The sequence below is a fragment of the Procambarus clarkii genome, chromosome 35, assembly GCF_040958095.1.
Source record: "Procambarus clarkii isolate CNS0578487 chromosome 35, FALCON_Pclarkii_2.0, whole genome shotgun sequence".
NCBI classification, from domain to species: Eukaryota; Metazoa; Arthropoda; class Malacostraca; order Decapoda; family Cambaridae; genus Procambarus; species Procambarus clarkii.
In genome coordinates, this window is record NC_091184.1 from 2,332,304 (window position 1) to 2,354,579 (window position 22,276).

At 39.9% G+C, this 22,276-nt stretch overlaps 1 long non-coding RNA gene across 1 annotated transcript; it reads left to right on the forward strand.

Moving 5' to 3' along the window:
• The first annotated feature begins 2,203 nt into the window (after positions 1-2,203).
• On the forward strand, positions 2,204-11,024 carry LOC138371202 (uncharacterized). The gene is made up of 3 exons (XR_011230334.1): positions 2,204-2,335; positions 6,292-6,408; positions 10,718-11,024. It is a non-coding gene; the product is annotated as an uncharacterized lncRNA (long non-coding RNA).
• The last annotated feature ends 11,252 nt before the right edge of the window (positions 11,025-22,276 follow it).

Here is a 22,276-nt window from a genome sequence, read left to right on the forward strand (position 1 = left end):
ACGAGAGTCAAGTATACAACTTTAGAACACTTTCCCACCAGGAGACTCGAACCCTAGCCAGCACAGAAGCCTTCCAGCAACTGGCATAACAGGTACGCCTTAACCCTCTCCACCACCTGCTCAGACCCCTAAAAGAGATGGTAATTTCGGGGTATTTAAATACCACAAAGATCACCACCTCCCAAGAGCACTAGAGCAAGTGAGGGGTCATTTAGACGTTAATTTCATCAAGTCCCTGTTAATATGGGAAGACACAGTGTCTATGCTTAATGCACAACTCTCCTAAACACGAGAGTCAAGTATACAACTTTAGAACACTTTCCCACCAGGAGACTCGAACCCTAGCCAGCACAGAAGCCTTCCAGCAACTGGCATAACAGGTACGCCTTAACCCTCTCCACCACCTGCTCAGACCCCTAAAAGAGATGGTAATTTCGGAGTATTTAAATACCACAAAGATCACCACCTCCCAAGAGCACTAGAGCAAGTGAGGGGTCATTTAGACGTTAATTTCATCAAGTCCCTGTTAATATGGGAAGACACAGTGTCTATGCTTAAGGCACAACTCTCCTAAACACGAGAGTCAAGTATACAACTTTAGAACACTTTCCCACCAGGAGACTCGAACCCTAGCCAGCACAGAAGCCTTCCAGCAACTGGCATAACAGGTACGCCTTAACCCTCTCCACCACCTGCTCAGACCCCTAAAAGAGATGGTAATTTCGGAGTATTTAAATACCACAAAGATCACCACCTCCCAAGAGCACTAGAGCAAGTGAGGGGTCATTTAGACGTTAATTTCATCAAGTCCCTGTTAATATGGGAAGACACCGTGTCTATGCTTAAGGCACAACTCTCCTAAACACGAGAGTCAAGTATACAACTTTAGAACACTTTCCCACCAGGAGACTCGAACCCTAGCCTCTATGCTTTAATGTCGCTGGTCATTGTGACTTTCCCAGGATTTATATATGTTTTGTAGTAGCATTTAGTCAGACTACAGCAATTTAACTAATGGGAAACCTCTATAGTTGTCGTAAATTAATAATAATCATTTATCAAATAATAAATTAGCAAACATATGCAACATTTTATGTTACGACTTTTCGGGTAGGCCGTTCTGTTTGTTTACAACCTCAATGGTTCAAAATACACAATACTTTTAATATATAAGTGACTAAGTATGCTCTAATATATGGTCCTCAATGAAAATTATCGTTTTTTTTTTGTTAATTTGTCCATAATGAATAAGATTCCTTACTGTTGATCTTTATATTAAGAAAAACATCTAAACAAATTGGTATTGTGTTTTCGTTCAGATAAAGTTTCCAGATACAATTTCCTAGTTATCAATTAATGTAGGTGGTTATTTTAATTCGCGGCTACCAGGGGCTTTCTCCCATTATACAATATAAATGTACTCACTAACTATTCTCTGGTATCTGTTCTTCAAGTAAAATTACCTATTTTTTTGTTTAATTAGTCCATAATTCATAAAATTCCTTCAGGTCGATCTTTATATTTAGAAAAACATCTAATCAATTTGGAATTTAATTTTTCGTTCAGCTACAGTTACCAGCTACTATTTCATTGTTATATTTTATGTCGCTGGTCATTACGATTTTCCAAGAATTTAAACAGCTAAACAGCAAGTAGCATCTTGTTAGAGTACAGGAATTTACCTATGGAGAACCTCGATAGCTGCCGAATATTATTAATGATTATATATGTAATTTAAAATAATGAATTATATACCATTTCTTATGTTACGTCTTTGGCGGGTAGGCAGTTCTGCGGGTTTACAACCGAATTGTTTAAAAATCACACTATTTTAAATGTATGAGTCACTAGTATGCTCTGATATATGTTCTGCAATGAAAATAAAGATTGTTTTGTTGTTAATTACTCCATAAATGTGTAATGTGTTAATTCAGACTAAAATCTTTTTGCAACGTTTATATTCGATATACGTAGCTGGAAACTACCTAATATTTAAAAATAATAGTTACAACATTCTATTAATATATAATGTTGAAATAAATATCACACGAAGTCTGTATATCTGTTTTTAGATGTCTTATAAATCTTTTTTTAAAATAGTATTAATGATTTTTATGAATCTTGAGTAAAAATTATGTTAATTATTATTAATCTAGTTGTTATTATTTTAAGTAAAAGAACTGCAAATATTCGCATAACCACGGGATCTCTGTTTGTGTATGAATGCACGGATTTGTTTTTGTTATGAGATGGACGCCTTAGAAAGCATGGTGTAGGCCACCTGTGGCTCGCATCCGATCCCACGATCGTCGTCGCCCCTAAATCAACACAACAGGTATTTAGTATTTACGATTATAATAAGTAATATTTATTTTATAATAATATTGCAGCAGGTGGTGTAGTGGTAGGACACTCGCCTGGCGTTCCGCGAGCGCTATGTCATGGGTTCGTATCCTGGCCGGGGAGGATTTACTGGGCGCAATTCCTTAACTGTAGCCTCTGTTTAACGCAACAGTAAAATGTGTACTTGGATGAAAAAACGATTCTTCGCGGCGGGGATCGTATTCCAGGGACCTGCTCGAAACGCTACTCGTACTAGTGGCTGTACAAGAATGTAACAACTCTTGTATATATCTCAGGTTAGGGGCTAGGCATTTACATTCTTAGGTCAGCAAACTAGCTAGAAGGTTAGACTATTAGACTCCACTGGTCAATCGGGGCCCTGCATGACTCAGCTTATCCTAACCTAGCCCAGCTTAAACCATCTTAGCATAGTTCATTCTAGCTGTGCATAGTGCTTGCACAGCCTTGCTTATCCTAGTTTACCTCTTCCTAGCCTACCGTAGCCAAGCCTATCCCAGTATACCCTTACCTAGTCTTGCCTAGCCTAACCCTGCCTGGCTTTCAAACATGACCAGTCCTTCCTACCCTAGCCAAGCCCTGACCAGCTTAGCCAAGCCAATCCCTGCCAAGATTTAGCATAGCCTTGCCTTTTTATTAATATATAGAGGGTACCACCTCTGGTTGAGTATGTAGGAACCCTCCACTTATAGGGTTGAGAGTTCCATACATATATATATATATATATATATATATATATATGAATGAAAACTCACACCCCAGAAGTGACTCGAACCCATACTCCCAGAAGCAACGCAACTGGTAACTACAGGGCGCCTTAATCCGCTTGACCATCACGGCCGTCAAAAGGAAGTGATAGCCGAGGCTATTTGAGCCACTTCCCCGACGGCAACTCGGATGGTAATCTTGGGCATAGCATTTCACCAAATCACCTCATTCTTTGGGGCACACGTGAGGAACACAAATGTGAACAAGCCTGAATGGTCCCCAGGACTATATGCGAATGAAAACTCACACCCCAGAAGTGACTCGAACCCATACTCCCAGAAGCAACGCAACTGGTAACTACAGGGCGCCTTAATCCGCTTGACCATCACGGCCGTCAAAAGGAAGTGATAGCCGAGGCTATTTGAGCCACTTCCCCGACGGCAACTCGGATGGTAATCTTGGGCATAGCATTTCACCAAATCACCTCATTCTTTGGGGCACACGTGAGGAACACAAATGCGAACAAGCCTGAATGGTCCCCAGGACTATATGCGAATGTAAACTCACACCCCAGAAGTGACTCGAACCCATACTCCCAGAAGCAACGCAACTGGTAACTACAGGGCGCCTTAATCCGCTTGACCATCACGGCCGTCAAAAGGAAGTGATAGCCGAGGCTATTTGAGCCACTTCCCCGACGGCAACTCGGATGGTAATCTTGGGCATAGCATTTCACCAAATCACCTCATTCTTTGGGGCACACGTGAGGAACACAAATGCGAACAAGCCTGAATGGTCCCCAGGACTATATGCGAATGAAAACTCACACCCCAGAAGTGACTCGAACCCATACTCCCAGAAGCAACGCAACTGGTAACTACAGGGCGCCTTAATCCGCTTGACCATCACGGCCGTCAAAAGGAAGTGATAGCTGAGGCTATTTGAGCCACTTCCCCGACGGCAACTCGGATGGTAATCTTGGGCATAGCATTTCACCAAATCACCTCATTCTTTGGGCCACACGTGAGGTGTGCTTCTGGGGTGTGAGTTTTCATTCGCATATAGTCCTGGGGACCATTCAGGCTTGTTCGCATTTGTGTTCCTCACGTGTGCCCCAAAGAATGAGGTGATTTGGTGAAATGCTATGCCCAAGATTACCATCCGAGTTGCCGTCGGGGAAGTGGCTCAAATAGCCTCGGCTATCACTTCCTTTTGACGGCCGTGATGGTCAAGCGGATTAAGGCGCCCTGTAGTTACCAGTTGCGTTGCTTCTGGGAGTATGGGTTCGAGTCACTTCTGGGGTGTGAGTTTTCATTCGCATATAGTCCTGGGGACCATTCAGGCTTGTTCGCATTTGTGTTCCTCACGTGTGCCCCAAAGAATGAGGTGATTTGGTGAAATGCTATGCCCAAGATTACCATCCGAGTTGCCGTCGGGGAAGTGGCTCAAATAGCCTCGGCTATCACTTCCTTTTGACGGCCGTGATGGTCAAGCGGATTAAGGCGCCCTGTAGTTACCAGTTGCGTTGCTTCTGGGAGTATGGGTTCGAGTCACTTCTGGGGTGTGAGTTTTCATTCGCATATAGTCCTGGGGACCATTCAGGCTTGTTCGCATTTGTGTTCCTCACGTGTGCCCCAAAGAATGAGGTGATTTGGTGAAATGCTATGCCCAAGATTACCATCCGAGTTGCCGTCGGGGAAGTGGCTCAAATAGCCTCGGCTATCACTTCCTTTTGACGGCCGTGATGGTCAAGCGGATTAAGGCGCCCTGTAGTTACCAGTTGCGTTGCTTCTGGGAGTATGGGTTCGAGTCACTTCTGGGGTGTGAGTTTTCATTCGCATATAGTCCTGGGGACCATTCAGGCTTGTTCGCATATATATATATATATATATATATATATATATATATATATATATATATATGTCGTACCTAGTAGCCAGAACTCACTTTTTGGCCTACTATTCAAGGCCCGATTTGCCTAATAAGCCAAGTTTTCCTGAATTAATATATTTTTTCTAATTTTTTTCTTATGAAATGATAAAGCTACCCATTTCATTATGTATGAGGTCAATTTTTTTTTATTGGAGTTAAAATTAACGTAGATATATGACCGAACCTAACCAACCCTACCTAACCTAACCTAACCTATCTTTATAGGTTAGGTTTGGTTAGGTAGCCGAAAAAGTTAGGTTAGGTTAGGTTAGGTAGGTTAGGTAGTCGAAAAACAATTAATTCATGAAAACTTGGCTTACTAGGCAAATTTGGCCTTGCATAGTAGGCTGAGAAGTGAGTTCTGGCTACTAGGTACGACATATATATATATATATATATATAATGTGTGTGTGTGTACTCACCTAGTTGTGCTTGCGGTGGTTGAGCTCTGGCTCTTTGTCCCGTATGTATGTATTCATATATATATATATATATATATATATATATATATATATATATATATATATATATATATATATATATATATATATATATATATATATATATATATATATAATATTTTATATATCCTGCCTGAAATGCTGCGTGTACTAGTGGCTTTACAAGATAGTTCTTATAAAGATAGCATTTTGTGGTTATTCTCTATATCTGGTTCACCTAACAGTAAATAAGTACCTGGGAGTTAGACAGCTGCTATGGGCTGCTTCCTAGGGATGTGTGTGTGTGTTTGTATTCATGTTGAATTTTACAAAGTAGGAAGAGATGTTTGTAAAAAAAAAAATCTGATATTTTTGAAAGTATAAGTAGATTTGATATTTTTCTTTAATTGTTTATGTCTGCTGTCTCGCCTCCTTTATAAAATGGCATCATTCTTGCTTTTTTAAGGATATCAGGAAAAGTAAGGCACTCCAGAGATTTGTTGACTCCTTCCTAGTGTTGCCTAGCCCAGCCCAGCCTAGACAAGGCAGGCTGGGCATCCTAGCCTCACGCAGCTTAGCCCCCACCTACATGTAGCATCCCAGTCCATCCTAAGTGATCATTACCTTACTGGCTGTGTTTTCTCTTCAGCCCTGAATGTAATGTGGTGGAACATAAGCAGATACATATCAGGTCTTAGAGAATCTGTACTTCATACATTTCTTAATAATGTCTCACAAATATTTAAATAATTAAAAAAAAATTGTATAATAACTTCATATTATTCTTGCAATTTATTTTTCCTTTTTTTTATACAAAATTTACATTTTAAAAGATTACCTCTATTTTTAGATTGATGACTTGAAGACTACAGTGCCATCCACAGCAAATCATGGTCTTAAAATATCTCCTAGCAATGACGAGACCAATTTTCACAGAGATCAAATTTTTGCTAAGCAGTAGTCACAGGTAAATATATATTATATATATAATATTATATATATAAAATTAACTACTTCATTGCTCAAAGCACCTTTAGACATTCTGAGAGTTGTGCTATTTTATTAATTAATTAATTAGGCTATATTTTAATGTTTTGTAATGTTTTCATTACTTTTTTTGTTTTGAAATATAAATTGTTGAGTTTTGAAACATTTTGACATTAACTATACCTGAATATTTATAAACAAAAAAATACCAGAACTATGTCCTTGACAATTGCACTAAGAAGTCTTTGCCAAAATCAGGTGCTCAGTGCAGTAGTTAAAAACTTAAAAGTTGTACCACCTCTGGTGCAAGATTAGGGACCCATAGCCTCAGAGAAGAAAATAGAGAGTACTCAGAGAAGGCCTTGAATAATAGGCAGGCTGTTTGTGTGTGTTTCGACGGTAAGCTTGCTGACACCAAATGGAGTTACCTAAGTGTAGTTACAGGATTAGAGCTACGCTCGTGGTGTCCCGTCTACCCAGCACTCTTTGTCACATAATGCTTTGAAACTACTGACGGTCTTGGCCGCCACCACCTTCTCACTTAACTTGTTCCAACCGTGTACCACTCTGTATGCGAAAGGAAATTTTTTTATATTTCTTTGGCATCTTTGTTTAGTTAGTTTAAATCTATGACCTTTTGTTCTTGAAGTTCCAGGTCTCGGGAAATCTTTCCTATCGATTTTATCAATTCCTGTTACTATTTTGTACATAGTGATTTTATCACCTCTTTTTGTTGTCTTCTAGTTTTGGCATATATAATGCCTCTGACCTCTCCACATAGCTCTTGCCCTTTAGTTCTGGGAGCCACTTAGTAGCATGTCTTTGCACCTTTTCCAGTTTGTTGATGTGCTTCTTAAGATATGGGCACCACACAACCGCTGCATATTCTAGCCTTTGCCGAACAAAACTCGTGAACAATTTCTTTAGTATTTCGCCATCCATGTATTTAAACGAAATTCTGAAGTTAGAAAGCGTGGCATAGGCTCCTCACACAACGTTCTTTATGTGGGCCTCAAGTGATAGTTTTCTATCTAGAATCAACCCTAGACCTCTTTCTTTTATCAGAATTATATAAAGATTTCTCACATAATTTGTAGGTTGTGTGGGATCTATGTTCTATTCCACATTCCATAACATGGCATTTATTCACATTAAATTTCATTTGCCAAGTGGTGCTCCATATATTTATTTTGTCCAGGTTTTCTTGAAGGGCATGACAATCATCTAAATTTCTTATCCATCCCATTATCGTAGCATCATCAGCAAACATGTTTATATAATTCTGTATTCCAACTGGTAGATCATTTATGTAGACAATGAACATTTCTGGTGCATGTAATGTGGTACTCCACTTGTGACACTTCTCCAGTCCGATTGCCTCTGATTACTGCCCTCATTTTTCTATCAGTCAGAAAATTTTTCATCCATGTTAGAAGCTTACCTGTCACCCATCCAAAATTTTCTAGTTTCCAGAACAACCTCTTATGTGGAACTCTGTCGAAAGCCTTTTTTATGTCTAGATAGATGCAGTCGACCCAACTACCTTTTTCCTTTAAAATCTCTGTGGCTCAATCATAGAAACTGAGTAAATTCGATACACAGGATCTTCCAGATCGAAAACAATACTGTCTGTGTGATATTATATAATTTCCCTCCAGGTGTTCTACCCATTTAGTTTTTATTATTTTTTTTTTCAATCTTTTCACTGTTACACTTGTCAATGATTCAGGTCTATAACTGAGAGGGGTGGGTTCTTCCCTGTTGCCATTTTTGTAGATTGGAACTATGTTAGCCTTTTTCCACATGTTTGCTATGACTCCTGTACACAGGGATTCCTGAAAGATCAGGTGAAGTGAAAGGCTGAGCTCAGATGCACATTCTCTCAGAACCCATGGTGAAACTCCATCTGGACCAACTGCTTTGTTCTTACTTAGCTACTTTAGCATATTTTCCACTTCATCTCTAGACACCTCTATACGCTCTATGAGGTTCTCAGAAATTCTTATTGTGTCTGGTTCTCTTAAGATTTCATTTTGTATAAACACACTTTGGAACTTTTGGTTTAATGTTTCACACATTGCATTATCATTTTCTGTGAATCTGTTTCCTATTTTCAACCTCTGGATATTATCCTTTACCTGCAATTTGTTGTTTATGAATTTGTAGAATAGGCCCAGTTCTGTTTTACATTTATCCATTATCCCTTTTTAAAAATTTCTTTCTGCCTCTCCCCTTACTGCTGTATAGTTGTTTCTCGCATCTTTGTATCGCTGGTATGATTGGGGGTTTGGCTTCTTTCTATGTTGATACCTGCTTGATGGGGTTCTGCTCTTCTACTCCCCAAGCCCGGCCCGAGGCCAGGCTCGACTTGTGAGAGTTTGGTCCACCAGGCTGTTGCTTGGAGCGGCCCGCAGGGCCACATACCCACCACAGCCCGGCTGATCCGGAACTTCTCTTAGAAAACAGCCCAGTTTTCTCCTGAAGATGTCCACGGTTGTTCTGGCAATATTTCTTATAGTCGCTGGGAGGACGTTGAACAACCGCGGACCTCTGATGTTTATACAGTGCTCTCTGATTGTGCCTGTGGCACCTCTGCTCTTCACTGGTTCAATCTTGCATTTTTTTCCATATCGTTCACTCCAGTACGTTGTTATTTTACTGTGTAGATTTGGGACCTGGCCCTCCAGTATCTTCCATGTGTATATTATTTGGTATCTCTCTCGTCTCCTTTCTAGAGAGTACATTTGGAGAGCTTTGAGACGATCCCAATAATTTAGGTGTTTTATCTCGTCTATGCGTGCCGTATATGTTCTCTGTATTCCCTCTATTTCAGCAATCTCTCCTGCTCTGAAGGGGGAAGTGAATACTGAGCAGTACTCGAGACGGGACAACATAAGTGACTTGAAGAGTACAACCATTGTGATGGGATCCCTGGATTTGAAAGTTCTCATAATCCATCCGATCATTTTTCTGGCTGACGCAATATTTGCTTGGTTATGCTCCCTAAACATTAGATCGTCGGACATCATTATTCCCAAATCCTTGACATGCTGTTTTTCTACTATGGGAAGATTCGATTGTGTTTTGTACCCTGTATTATGTTTCAGATCCTCATTTTTGCCATACTTGAAATTTATCACTGTTAAACATCATGTTATTTTCTGCTGCCCAATCGAAAACTTTGTTGACATCTGCTTGTAGTTTTTCAATGTCTTTCATTCCATTTTTGTCTCTTTTGGTCTGTGGCCCTCTCTCAATTTCTGTTGAATCAACCCTGTTTTCTGGCCCTGCATCTCTGTTTTGGTATGAATGTTTGTGTGCCTTCATTATATATTTTGCAAAATTTGGCATACATTTAATTTACTTCCCTGTCTAGCAACAAGTCTGCCTAATTACTTATTAAAAAAAATTTGAAGTTCCCCATAGTGACCTCTCTCTCTCTCTCTTGAAATCAAGTTTATCAACTGTTTCAATGTCCCCATTTTCTGTGTGTGTGTGTTTGGAGGCTAAGCTTGCTGATACCATGTGTGTGTGTGTTTGGAGGCTAAGCTTGCTGATACCATGTGTGTGTGTGTTTGGAGGCTAAGCTTGCTGATACCATGTGTGTGTGTGTGTTTGGAGGCTAAGCTTGCTGATACGGTGTGTGTGTGTGTGTGTGTGTGTGTTTGGAGGCTAAGCTTGCTGATACGGTGTGTGTGTGTGTTTGGAGGCTAAGCTTGCTGATACCATTTGTGTGTGTGTGTTTAGAGGCTAAGCTTGCTGATACCATTTGTGTGTGTATGTTTAGAGGCTAAGCTTGCTGATACCATGTGTGTATTTGGAGGCTAAGCTTGCTGATACCATGTGTGTATTTGGAGGCTAAGCTTGCTGATACCATGTGTGTGTGTGTTTGGAGGCTAAGCTTGCTGATACCATGTGTGTGTGTGTGTTTGGAGGCTAAGTTTGCTAACACCGTGTGTGTACTCACCTATTTTTACTCACCTGTTTAAATAATAATAGGGGTGTGTACCACCTCTGGTGCAATTGTAGGGACCCACAGCCTTGAAGAAAATAAAGAGTATTCAGAGAAGACCTTGTGGATTCTCACTGAACACTAATCTTTTCTTCTCCTATCACCCCTCTTATTTTGTTTTATGCTGTATTCTATTATATATCATATAAATACATAGCCAAATGGCAATATTTATTATGTCTATACAAAAAGAAGACATCCACTTTATTTTTTTTCTCTCCTTTGTTTCTATGTGGATTTTGTTGTGACTAATGATTCTCCTCCTTCCCATCAACAGTCTTCCTCACTGGGCTTGCTCGGCTTTTGTGTTACTGTGAGGGTGCCATCATCGTTTACCCTTCAAGACTGACTTATGCTGGCATTGCATTTGTGGACTTCCCTTCACAGTAAACAGTCCTTCTCCATATGGTGATTGTCCAGGGCAAGCAGGGTGTGACTGCCATCTTGGAGAAGCAGGGTCTTTTAATATGAAGAATCTTCCGTCTTCTCTACTTATGCCAGCTTGTGACAGCCTTGCATTCTTGTTACTTCATGGCCCTTGGGCCTTTTTTATTTATTTTACATAATAAATTTTTTTATTAATACCCGTGTTTCACAAGAGATCCTTAACATTTTAAGCACCAATTGTATTGACTAATGTACGTCTTGTAACCTTTAAGACATAGACAAGACATAGATAAATGAGTGAATAATACTGAGTGACTAGGTTAGGGCGAGGAACATAGTACAGTGTCTGACTTTGGAAGAATGCCTACTGTTTTAGAAACCTTATTGCCATGATCATAATCGTATGGGTTAAAAAGCATTTGTTGTCACTCCTACACTGTGGCTTGTTGAGCTTAAAACCTTTGCTCCTTGTTCGTGTTACATCTGACCTTTTGAAGAAATTGTATGAATCAATATCCTCTAAATTGTTCAGTATTTTAAAGGTTTCGCTCTATTACTCTCTCATTTGCATATATCTAAGCATATAGATTAGATATAGATTTAGATTAGATTTTTATAATTACGTATATCTGACGTTCTTAAAACCAAAGGATATAACTAAAAACATATATTCTTGAGACACAGTTTTTTTAGATTCATGTAAAAATTTAAAAATAATAGTAAATGCTATGGAATTATAATGTTTTCATGCTTTATATTTAAGAATAAATAATTTTTAGTCAACATTTAGTTTTTTTTGTTTACTTTCTGTAAAGCTATCCAGTTTACGTTCTTATAACTTAAATATAACATTTATATGACGTCAGTATAACGTTATTTACACGACATCATTACGTTATTATGATGTTATATTAACGTATAATTCCTGTGTGAAAACCAGAATATATATTGAACTTTATGTTTTAAACCTTGTAAAGTTATCATAAAACTTGGAATAAGACGGTAAGCATGCTTTACTTATGAAAATATACAAACAAATCAACAAAAACATTTTAACATAAAAACATGAACATAACATAAATTAACAGCATGCATGGGAGTTAATTGGAACTCTGTAATATTGCATACATGAACCTTAAGGTACAAACCCAGTGTATTTACCCATGCAGTTCTTTCCTAAATCTAAATTTTTCCAATTTTTACACTTTGTTTCGAGTTCTGTCTTGTGTTGCTACTTTTAATACCCCATTAATGTCCCCTTTGTTATGTCCATTCATCCCATTGTGCACCTCTACCATATGTCACTCCTAATTCTTTGCTTTTCTAGAGAATGTAATATAAGCTTTGACAATCTTTCTTCATATGACAGGTTAACAGGTAGAACAAAGATTACCATTTATATATGGATAACTATTATAAGTCGGTTTGAATGAGTGAATTGCTGCTTGAAGATAGGTATATACACGTGTGGTACTATCAGATTGCATCGTGGTGAGCCTAAAACCCTTCAGATCCAAGCAAAGGGTAAAATGCCAGCAGATACAATTGCGAACACATTGATACCACAATGAGACATATGACGAGAATTGAGGTAACCAAAGTGAAAAGTGTGTTCACATTACATTGCACTAGAGTGCTCCCGGGTTACTTTCTCTCACTTTCTCTGTTTTGTGCGGATGGTCCGCCGTGCTTTCATCACGTCAGCGGGTGGAGCACGCTGCTGTTTTTGACATTTCATGCATATATTCCGGTTGGAAATTCTATTGCGAACACATTGATACCAAAATGAAAGACCTAGGATGACAATTGAGGTGACCAGAATGAAAAGAGTGTATACATTTTATCGCTCTTGTGCGCTCCCTGGTAACACGCTCTCGCTTTCTGTTTGTTGCGGATGGTAAGCCGGGCTTTTGGAGTTTATATGCCTTTAGTCCTGTAGAGAATTCTATTGCGAACACATTGATGCTAAATTGAAAAACCTAGGATGAGAATTGAGGTAACAAAGTTGAAAAGGGTATATACTTTTCAGTATTACCACGCTCTCTAATGTAATGAGAGTTGCCTGAGGGTGGCTCAGCTTTCTTTTTCTGGTACCCTTGGCCTACATTTATCTTGTCGGCGGGTGGAGCGCGCTGCTGTCTTTGACATTATATGCACATAGTTCTGTTGGGAATTCTATTGCGAACGCATTGATACCAAAATGAAAGACATAGGACGAGAATTAGGGTGACAAAGTTGAAAAGAGTATACACTTTTCAGTATTTCCGCACACTACCAGGGAATGTCCCAAAAAAAAATGGAGAGAGTGGAGGGATAACTTGCCCAAAACGCGAAAGTGTTTGGGGAGATTAACTTTCGTTCAATACTATTATGCAAGAGGAGCGACACATCTATGGTTCATCCAATAAAATCAGCAGACTTCTAGATGTTACTACTGCTCGGCTTAGACTCGGTTACAAGTATTTCTGGGAATTCTCATTATCTGCCGATGTAGACCTGACCAAATGTTAACTGTCAACAAAATTATTTGCACACCCTCCGTCACTATGTGATAGTGAATTCAGAGACAATTTTATAACCAATGTACCAACGATGTGTCAATATTTCATTCAAAATGATCTGGTACCAGAAATTTTAGCCAAATATCCCCAGTTTGCTAACTGTAAGTAGTAACAACAATTTTTATTTTAGGTATTTAGGTAAGGTACATACATACAATAAATATTTACAAGGATTGTTTAACTTATAGGTATAGCTAGTACATACAATGCCTAAAGTGATTGTAACAAAGTGATTGTAACCTATCCACCGCTGCCCACTGGATGGGGGGCGGTGTGCAGGACAAACATATCAATTGTGACACTAGCTCTCCACATATGTCAGTTGCTTAATTTAGAAACTGTACTTGTGATCGATCTCGAACCCATTGTTGATGTGACGACTTATACTGAATTTTGTAACTAGCTCATCAAGATTGTAACTTGCTTAGCTAAATGAATTGTGGGGTTTAGTCCCTGAGCCCATTATGTGCCTCTGCAACCCTTTCCACTACCGCCCACAAGATGGGTATGGGGTGCATAATAAATGAACTAAACTAACTTTAAGGCATCCTGAAAGAAAGCTTGGAAGGCTTGAAAAATTGCAGAACGAAGCCGTGAGGATAATCCTTGGGTGCCCTCGTACCACAAAGATACTTAATATGAGAAAGGAACTTAATATTCCGAGCGTTGTTTATCGTGTTACTGAAAATAACTGTCAAATTGGTATAAAAATGCTTAGGCTAGCTCATCCTAACCCTTGCACAGAAGCCCTCCAGAATTTCTTTATTGAATGTTGAAAACAACCCTCAAGTTGACTATTTCCGTAACAGCATGCACTCCTGTATGCTAATCCCCACAATCACCAAGCCCACCCGAGTCACTCAAACATCTGCCACTACCCTGGATCACCTATGGACTAATATAACAGCTCCCCTTACATCTGGGGTAATTTATGACAGAACAACTGACCACTATCCTACTTTCATCATAGCAAACATTGACACATCACCACAAGAAACCAAACAACTTTCATTCAGGCTACATAGTGAATCAGCTTTTGGCAATCTCTCTAATGCACTTCACAATATTAACTGGGAATCTGAATTTAATAATTCACAGGATATAAACTCATCAACTAACCTCTTTCTCTCCAAAACTCTAAGCCTCTACAACACTCACTGTCCCCTCCTTACCAAACAAGTAACTGATAAAAGAAAAAATAACCCGTGGCTCACAAGTGGCATAATTAAATCAATCAACAAAAAACATGAATATGAAAAGAAATTTAGGAGTGGCCTAATTCCAATGGAAGTAGTTAAAAGGTACTCATCAGTGCTTACCAGTATCATAAGAAAAGCAAAACTTTCATACTATGAGACTAGATTCAAAGAAGCAAAAGGCAACATGAAAAGCACATGGAATACCATCTCTAACATCCTGGGAACTAAACAACACTCCCACAACCAGATAACACTCTCTAAGGATGGCCTTACACTGTCATCTGACTTAGAAATGGCGAATGAATTTAATAGCTTCTTTTCATCGATTGGTGCTAACCTTGCAAGTAAAATCCCACAGACTCAGACACATATCAACACATATCTCTCAGGCAGCTATCCAAACTCTCTTCTCCTCTCACCAGTCAGCCCGTCAGATGTTGTGTCCATCATACACTCACTAAAAACCAAAGCTGGGAACATCAGTGAAATCCCATCCATTGTATACAAGAGCGCCTCCCATGCCCTTGCGCCACCTATAGCTCTGCTGTTCAACAAATCCCTTGAGTGTCATACCTTCCCTGATATCCTTAAAAACGCAAGAGTAACGCCAGTTCATAAAGGAGGTAATCCGTCAGACATAAACAACTATAGACCAATATCGAACCTACCCATACTATCAAAAATATTTGAAAAAATTATCTTCAAACAGCTCTACTCCTATCTCGTAAAATTCGACATTCTTAGCCCCTGTCAGTTTGGCTTTCGCTCTCAAAAGAGTACCAACGATGCAATTATTAGTCTCCTTGATATAATTTACTCTGCCCTTGACAAAAATGAGTTTCCAATTGGACTCTTCATTGACCTGAGAAAGGCCTTTGATACTGTTAATCACGATTACCTCTTGCTACTTGTTATGCTAACATGCAGAACACTCTTAACTCTGTATTAGTCTTATATGTCAGGACTTAGGTTTAGTCATATCTCAGCAGAGGAAACAAAGATACTAAACGGGTGTCCACCCAGGCAGGGAGGAGCTGTTCGCAAGATGCAACTGTATGATGGCTCCCAGCTTGACTATGTTAACAGATTCAAATACCTTGGTCTTGTATTGTCCTGTTGTATTCAGACTCTGTCGTCAGTATAATGAGAGGCTCCATAAGCCCTCTTGGAGATGTTGCAGGTTATCACTCAGGCTATGGTGCCAATGTCACAATTGTCAAAATGATGTACCTTGCATACATCAGATCTTTAGTGGATTATGTTGCATCTCTGCTTGCCTTGATGACTGAAAGAAAGCTTAAAGGGCTTGAAAACTTGCAGAACGAAGCCTTGAAGATAATCCTTGGATGTCCCTAGTACCACAAAGATACTTAACATGAGGAAGGAACTTAATATTAACTTAATAATAGAATATAAGTGCATATTCTACTGCATTACTATTTGTAATGATCCTCATATTGTGCTTCAGTAATCCAATGTATAACCCTGAGATGTTTTCCTAATTGTACTTAGGATTCCTTGTTCATTATTGTGTATTGTTATTATTGTGTATTGTTCTGATCTGCTTTTGTGTCGAAAATTCTTGCATCGTACCTGTAAACAATTTTTTGACAATTTTACTGTAATTATCCTACTTAAAATCATCTGTACTTGTAAAGTAAAGCTGTAATGTACCTGTTAAACACTTTTTATCAATTTTACATTTAATTATTTCTCTAAAACTTTGTTTAAGAATTTGCTCAAAGATTAGTTTAAGGACTTGCCCGAAACGCTATATGCAAGCTAGTGGTTTTACAAGATTATAATTCCAACTTAAGCTCTATGTTGTCTCTTAACCCCCAGTGTACGTTCTTGTATATATATAAATAAATAAAATAAATGAATAACGAGGGATCGAGGCATTAATGCGCAGTACGTGCTTCCCTCATCTGTGACGTCACAGCGCCATCTGACGACAGCATAAACACAGGCGGCCATTTTATGTTCCACCAAGATTAAAAAAAAAAATAATTTTGCCCCGAGGGGCGAGTTTATTGGGCAGCGCCCAATGTGTTCGCAATAGAATGTTCTACAAGAACATGTATAAAATAAGTGACACAGAGATTATTGATGTGTGTATTTGTGTGGGTGATTATAAATATGTATGTGTATGTATATATGTATACGTATATATATATATGTACATGTATGTATGAGAGTGTGTACATGTATATATAACATTAATAATTTTCTAACTAGCGTCAAAAATTGTTATTTGATTAGCTAAACAAACTAGAGAGTTCAGTTCCTGAACCCATTATGTGCCTCTGTAATCCTTTACACCACCGCCCACGGGATGGGTATGGGGTGCATAATAAAGAAAGAAATTGAAATAATAAGGGTATGAAATGTATCAACATAAAACATTAATGTTAGTGGCCATCAGGTAAAATCAGGTTATTATTTGTAAAGAATTTAAATTTTAAGAATTTTAAAGTAAAGAATTTTGCTATGCCCGAAACGCTTTGCGTAATAGTGGCTTTAGGCATTGTCTGTACTAGCTATACCTATAAGTTAAACAATCCCTGTAAATATTTATTGTATGTATGTACCTTACCTAAATAAAATTGTATTGTATTGTATTGTATTGTTAAACTAAATACGAACTTAATATGTTTTGCTAACGCAAAAATATATTCCCGAGGTATTGTAATTGCAAATAAATATTTAATACAATTATTTGTATCATTTTTTTATTTTAGATTTCCGTATTGCTTGATAATATATAATAGCGTTTAGATAATTCCAGCGCTGGACATTCTTTAGGCTCGTTGCATGTTGTGGTAGTCGCCGCCATTTTAAAACCGTGTCGAGAGGGACGGCTGCTGGCTTATCCACAAAATCCTGCTGCATCTTCAATAGTTAAGGTAACTGTTTTCTTTTATTTGCTCTTAGACATGTGTAGTATATATATAAGCTTGTGGTGGTAGGCTGGAGGTGTTTTGATGGTGGTGTTGTGTTGATGGCCCTGGCTGGAGGTGTGTTGATGGTGGTGTTGTGTTGATGGAACTAGCTGGAGGTGTGTTGATGGCCCTGGCGGTGTGTTGATGGCCCTGGAGGTGTGTTGGTGGCCCTGGAGGTGTGTTGGTGGCCCTGGAGGTGTGTTGGTGGCCCTGGAGGTGTGCTGGTGGCCCTGGAGGTGTGTTGATGGCCCTGGAGGTGTGTTGGTGGCCCTGGAGGTGTGTTGGTGGCCCTGGAGGTGTGTTGATGGCCCTGGAGGTGTGTTGGTGGCCCTGGAGGTGTGTTGGGGGCCCTGGAGGTGTGTTGATGGCCCTGGAGGTGTGTTGGTGGCCCTGGAGGTGTGTTGATGGCCCTAGCTGGAGGTGTGTTGATGGCCCTGGAGGTGTGTTGGTGGCCCTGGAGGTGTGTTGATGGCCCTAGCTGGAGGTGTGTTGATGGCCCTGGAGGTGTGTTGGTGGCCCTGGAGGTGTGTTGATGGCCCTGGCTGGAGGTGTGTTGATGGTGGTGTTGTGTTGATGGCCCTAGCTGGAGGTGTGTTGATGGCCCTGGAGGTGTGTTGGTGGCCCTAGCTGGAGGTGTGTTGATGGCCCTGGAGGTGTGTTGGTGGCCCTGGAGGTGTGTTGGTGGCCCTGGAGGTGTGTTGATGGCCCTGGAGGTGTGTTGGTGGCCCTGGCTGGAGGTGTGTTGATGATGGTGGTGTTGTGTTGATGGCCCTGGAGGCGTGTTGGTGGCCCTGGAGGTGTGTTGGTGGCCCTGGAGGTGTGTTGATGGCCCTGGAGGTGTGTTGGTGGCCCTGGAGGTGTGTTGGTGGCCCTGGAGGTGTGTTGATGGCCCTGGAGGTGTGTTGGTGGCCCTGGAGGTGTGTTGGGGGCCCTGGAGGTGTGTTGATGGCCCTGGAGGTGTGTTGGTGGCCCTGGAGGTGTGTTGATGGCCCTAGCTGGAGGTGTGTTGATGGCCCTGGAGGTGTGTTGGTGGCCCTGGAGGTGTGTTGATGGCCCTAGCTGGAGGTGTGTTGATGGCCCTGGAGGTGTGTTGGTGGCCCTGGAGGTGTGTTGATGGCCCTGGCTGGAGGTGTGTTGATGGTGGTGTTGTGTTGATGGCCCTAGCTGGAGGTGTGTTGATGGCCCTGGAGGTGTGTTGGTGGCCCTAGCTGGAGGTGTGTTGATGGCCCTGGAGGTGTGTTGGTGGCCCTGGAGGTGTGTTGGTGGCCCTGGAGGTGTGTTGATGGCCCTGGAGGTGTGTTGGTGGCCCTGGAGGTGTGTTGGTGGCCCTGGAGGTGTGTTGATGGCCCTGGCTGGAGGTGTGTTGATGGTGGTGTTGTGTTGATGGCCCTAGCTGGAGGTGTGTTGATGGCCCTGGAGGTGTGTTGGTGGCCCTGGAGGTGTGTTGGTGGCCCTGGCTGGAGGTGTGTTGATGATGGTGGTGTTGTGTTGATGGCCCTGGAGGCGTGTTGATGGCCCTGGAGGTGTGTTGGTGGCCCTAGCTGGAGGTGTGTTGATGGCCCTGGAGGTGTGTTGGTGGCCCTAGCTGGAGGTGTGTTGATGGCCCTGGAGGTGTGTTGGTGGCCCTGGAGGTGTGTTGGTGGCCCTGGAGGTGTGTTGATGGCCCTGGACAATTATTGTGCATGTGTAGTATGTATATTTATGTAGTATATTTGGCATATTTAATGGCATTTAGTTAATGCCACTTAGTGGCATGTCTCTGCACCGTTTCCAGTTTGTTGATATGCTTTCTAAGATATGGGCACACCATACAACTGCTGCATACTCCAACTTTGGTCTAACAAAAATTGTGAACAATTTCAAAATTTCTGTTGAAGAAATCCTGTTTCCTAGTTCTGCATCTGTTTTGGTATAACACCTCCTTTTTTACTAGGCCTGCAATTATGAATGCCTTTATAACCAGCTAAGTTGTAGAGTTGGGTATAGTCTTTACTTAGCCAAGTTTCTGTTAAAATGAGGGTCCGTTTAATTACCACAAGCTACCACAAGCTACACAAGCTTCACAAAGCTTCCTGGCAATACGTTAGTAATGAATAAATATAATATGTTAGGTTAGGTTGATCTAACTTAACCTAACCGACGCTTGGATCGTCGACTTGATTTGGCGTCACCAGCTCTTTATTTTCGCCTAATTTCTTTATAAAAAGATACTTTTTCAGATTAAAATTATGTTTTTTCGTGTTGTACATTCAGCACCAACATTATAATGAGTAAATATATCATATTTATTCATTACTAACGTATTGCCAGGAAGCTGAGTGGTTAGGTCTCGATAAATTTCCTGGTATAATATTATTGTTTGCTATTCTCCATCTTAGACTAGGCAAGTTGAAGTCACCTAGGAAGATAATATGAGGTATCGAGTTCTCCATTTTGTTTATCTGTTCTGTGAATTCCTCGGCCGTTGCATCTGGCGGTTTGTATATTAGAATAATCACTAAATTTATTTTCTCTATTTTTAATCCCAATACCTCTACCACCTCATTTGTAATGTTAAGGAGCTCCGAGCATACAAGGTCTTCCATCGTATACAGACCCACTCCTCCATGTGACCTAATTTTACTATCACAGTTGTGTACTTTTCGAGACTACATTTCAAATATTCCCTAACATACATGGCTTCTCCCCCCTCTTTGTGTAAAATAGTTTAAATCCATTTATGGGACATTCAGCAAATAGTTCTCTATTTATTACATTCATCAATGTTTCGGTACGTGCAATAGTATGTATTGTTTCATTGCAGATAACAGCATTTAAATTTTTTTGTTTCTTAGACTTAGACTCTTACTACCAAGTTGCTGTTGGCAATTGGATAATTTTTTTATGAAGTCATTTGTTATTTTTTCCCCCTATAGTAATTTATGCTTTTGATCTCAATTAGTTTTATATCCTAGCTTTTTAATTTTTTCCCCTTATATATTGCCATCTTATCTGTCTGCTTTGTCCATTTACTCTCCAGCCCTTCACAAGCCACTGCTGCACCCTTCCATGCCCATACTTACTGTGCTTATTCTTACAGGACTGCACTGCATTATGTGGTGCTCACTGCCTGGACACCTTGGCAATGTAGAGACAGATATTCTGCAATACCGTGATATTAGCAGTAGAGTGATAAGCTGACACACGGGAGGTACAATGGAAAGAAGTTGAGTATCAACTCTTGTAATTTATATTGCTTCCAGTGAGTTTTTAGTTTTCTTATAATCACTATGTTATCTATCCTCTACAACCTAGTTATCTGCTTGATACATTCATTATAGGGTTCTGGTAGTTGTTCTACTCACCAAGCCCTTCCAAGGCCAGGCTTGACATGTGAGAGCTTGATCCAACAGGCTGTTGCTTGGACAGGCCCCTCAGGCCCACATATCCACCACAGCATTGTTTGTCCAGCACTTCTTGAAGATGTTCAGGTTTTCTCTTGAAGGTGTCGACGGTTGTTCCAGCAATACTGTATTTCTTTTATTGCTGAAAACATGTTTTCAGCCATAAAAAAAATAATCCTGAATCCAGAAAAAAATCCCTTTTGTATCATCTGGAAATTTTCAAATATTGCTGATCAAACCTGAGTCTAAATTATTTGTATATATTATGAATTACAGAGGTCCCAGGACAGAGTTTTGAGGAACTCCACTTACATTTTCCCACTCTGATTTAACCCCATTTATACAAACTCATTCTTATCTTTTAGCTAATCATTTATTGTACACACCATACTCAGCCTGGGTAGGGCAGTTTATTGTGCATCCTAGTATTGTGTATGTGTAGTATATTTGGTATGTTGACCAGACCACACACTAGAAATTGAAGGGACGACGATGTTTCGGTCCGTCCTGGACCATTCTCAAGTCGATTCTCACAATCGACTTGAGAATGGTCCAGGACGGACCGAAACGTCGTCGTCCCTTCAATTTCTAGTGTGTGGTCTGGTCAACATACTTCAGCCATATCTCCTCTTTTCCTTCTGTCTTTTAGTTTTGGAATATTTAATGCCTCTAATGTCTCCTCATAAATCCTGCCCTTCAGTTTTAGTATGAATGTTTGTGTGCCTTCATCGTATATTTTGCAAAATATGGAATACATCTCATTTACTTTACTTTAAGAATATGGTTCGATCAATTAAAAGCCCTCTTGTTCAAATTGCAAAGAGACTGAAAGAGATGCAGCATGCTCAATAGATTATATATTAGTGATTATTATTAGGATTATATATTAGTGAATCATATTAGTGATTCAATTATTATGGTCATAAAACAATAAACAAATAGTTTTGCTGTTATTACACTCTATTCACAGGTTATATATAAGTACAGTATCTGCATGTTTTGTTCACCATTACAAACCACTAAGTTGGTTTGATTTTTGTTGAGATTGTTATTTATGATAAGATTCCTTACGTTATCTGAGAATGAAGCTATGTTGGTATTGGGAAATCTATAGATGGCACTTATAGTCAAGGAGGATTTAAGGGATTTACTGGAGAACTTGGCAAAGGTATATTCACAATAGTCGTCTCTATTACTAATGACACTATTGCAGATGAAGGTATCTTTGTAAGATATTGCTATGCCACCTCCTTTTTTTATTAGGCCTGCAGTTGTGAATGGCTTTATTATCAGCCAAGTTGTAGCATACAACATAGCATATATATGTATATGGCATACATACATATATATATATATATATATAT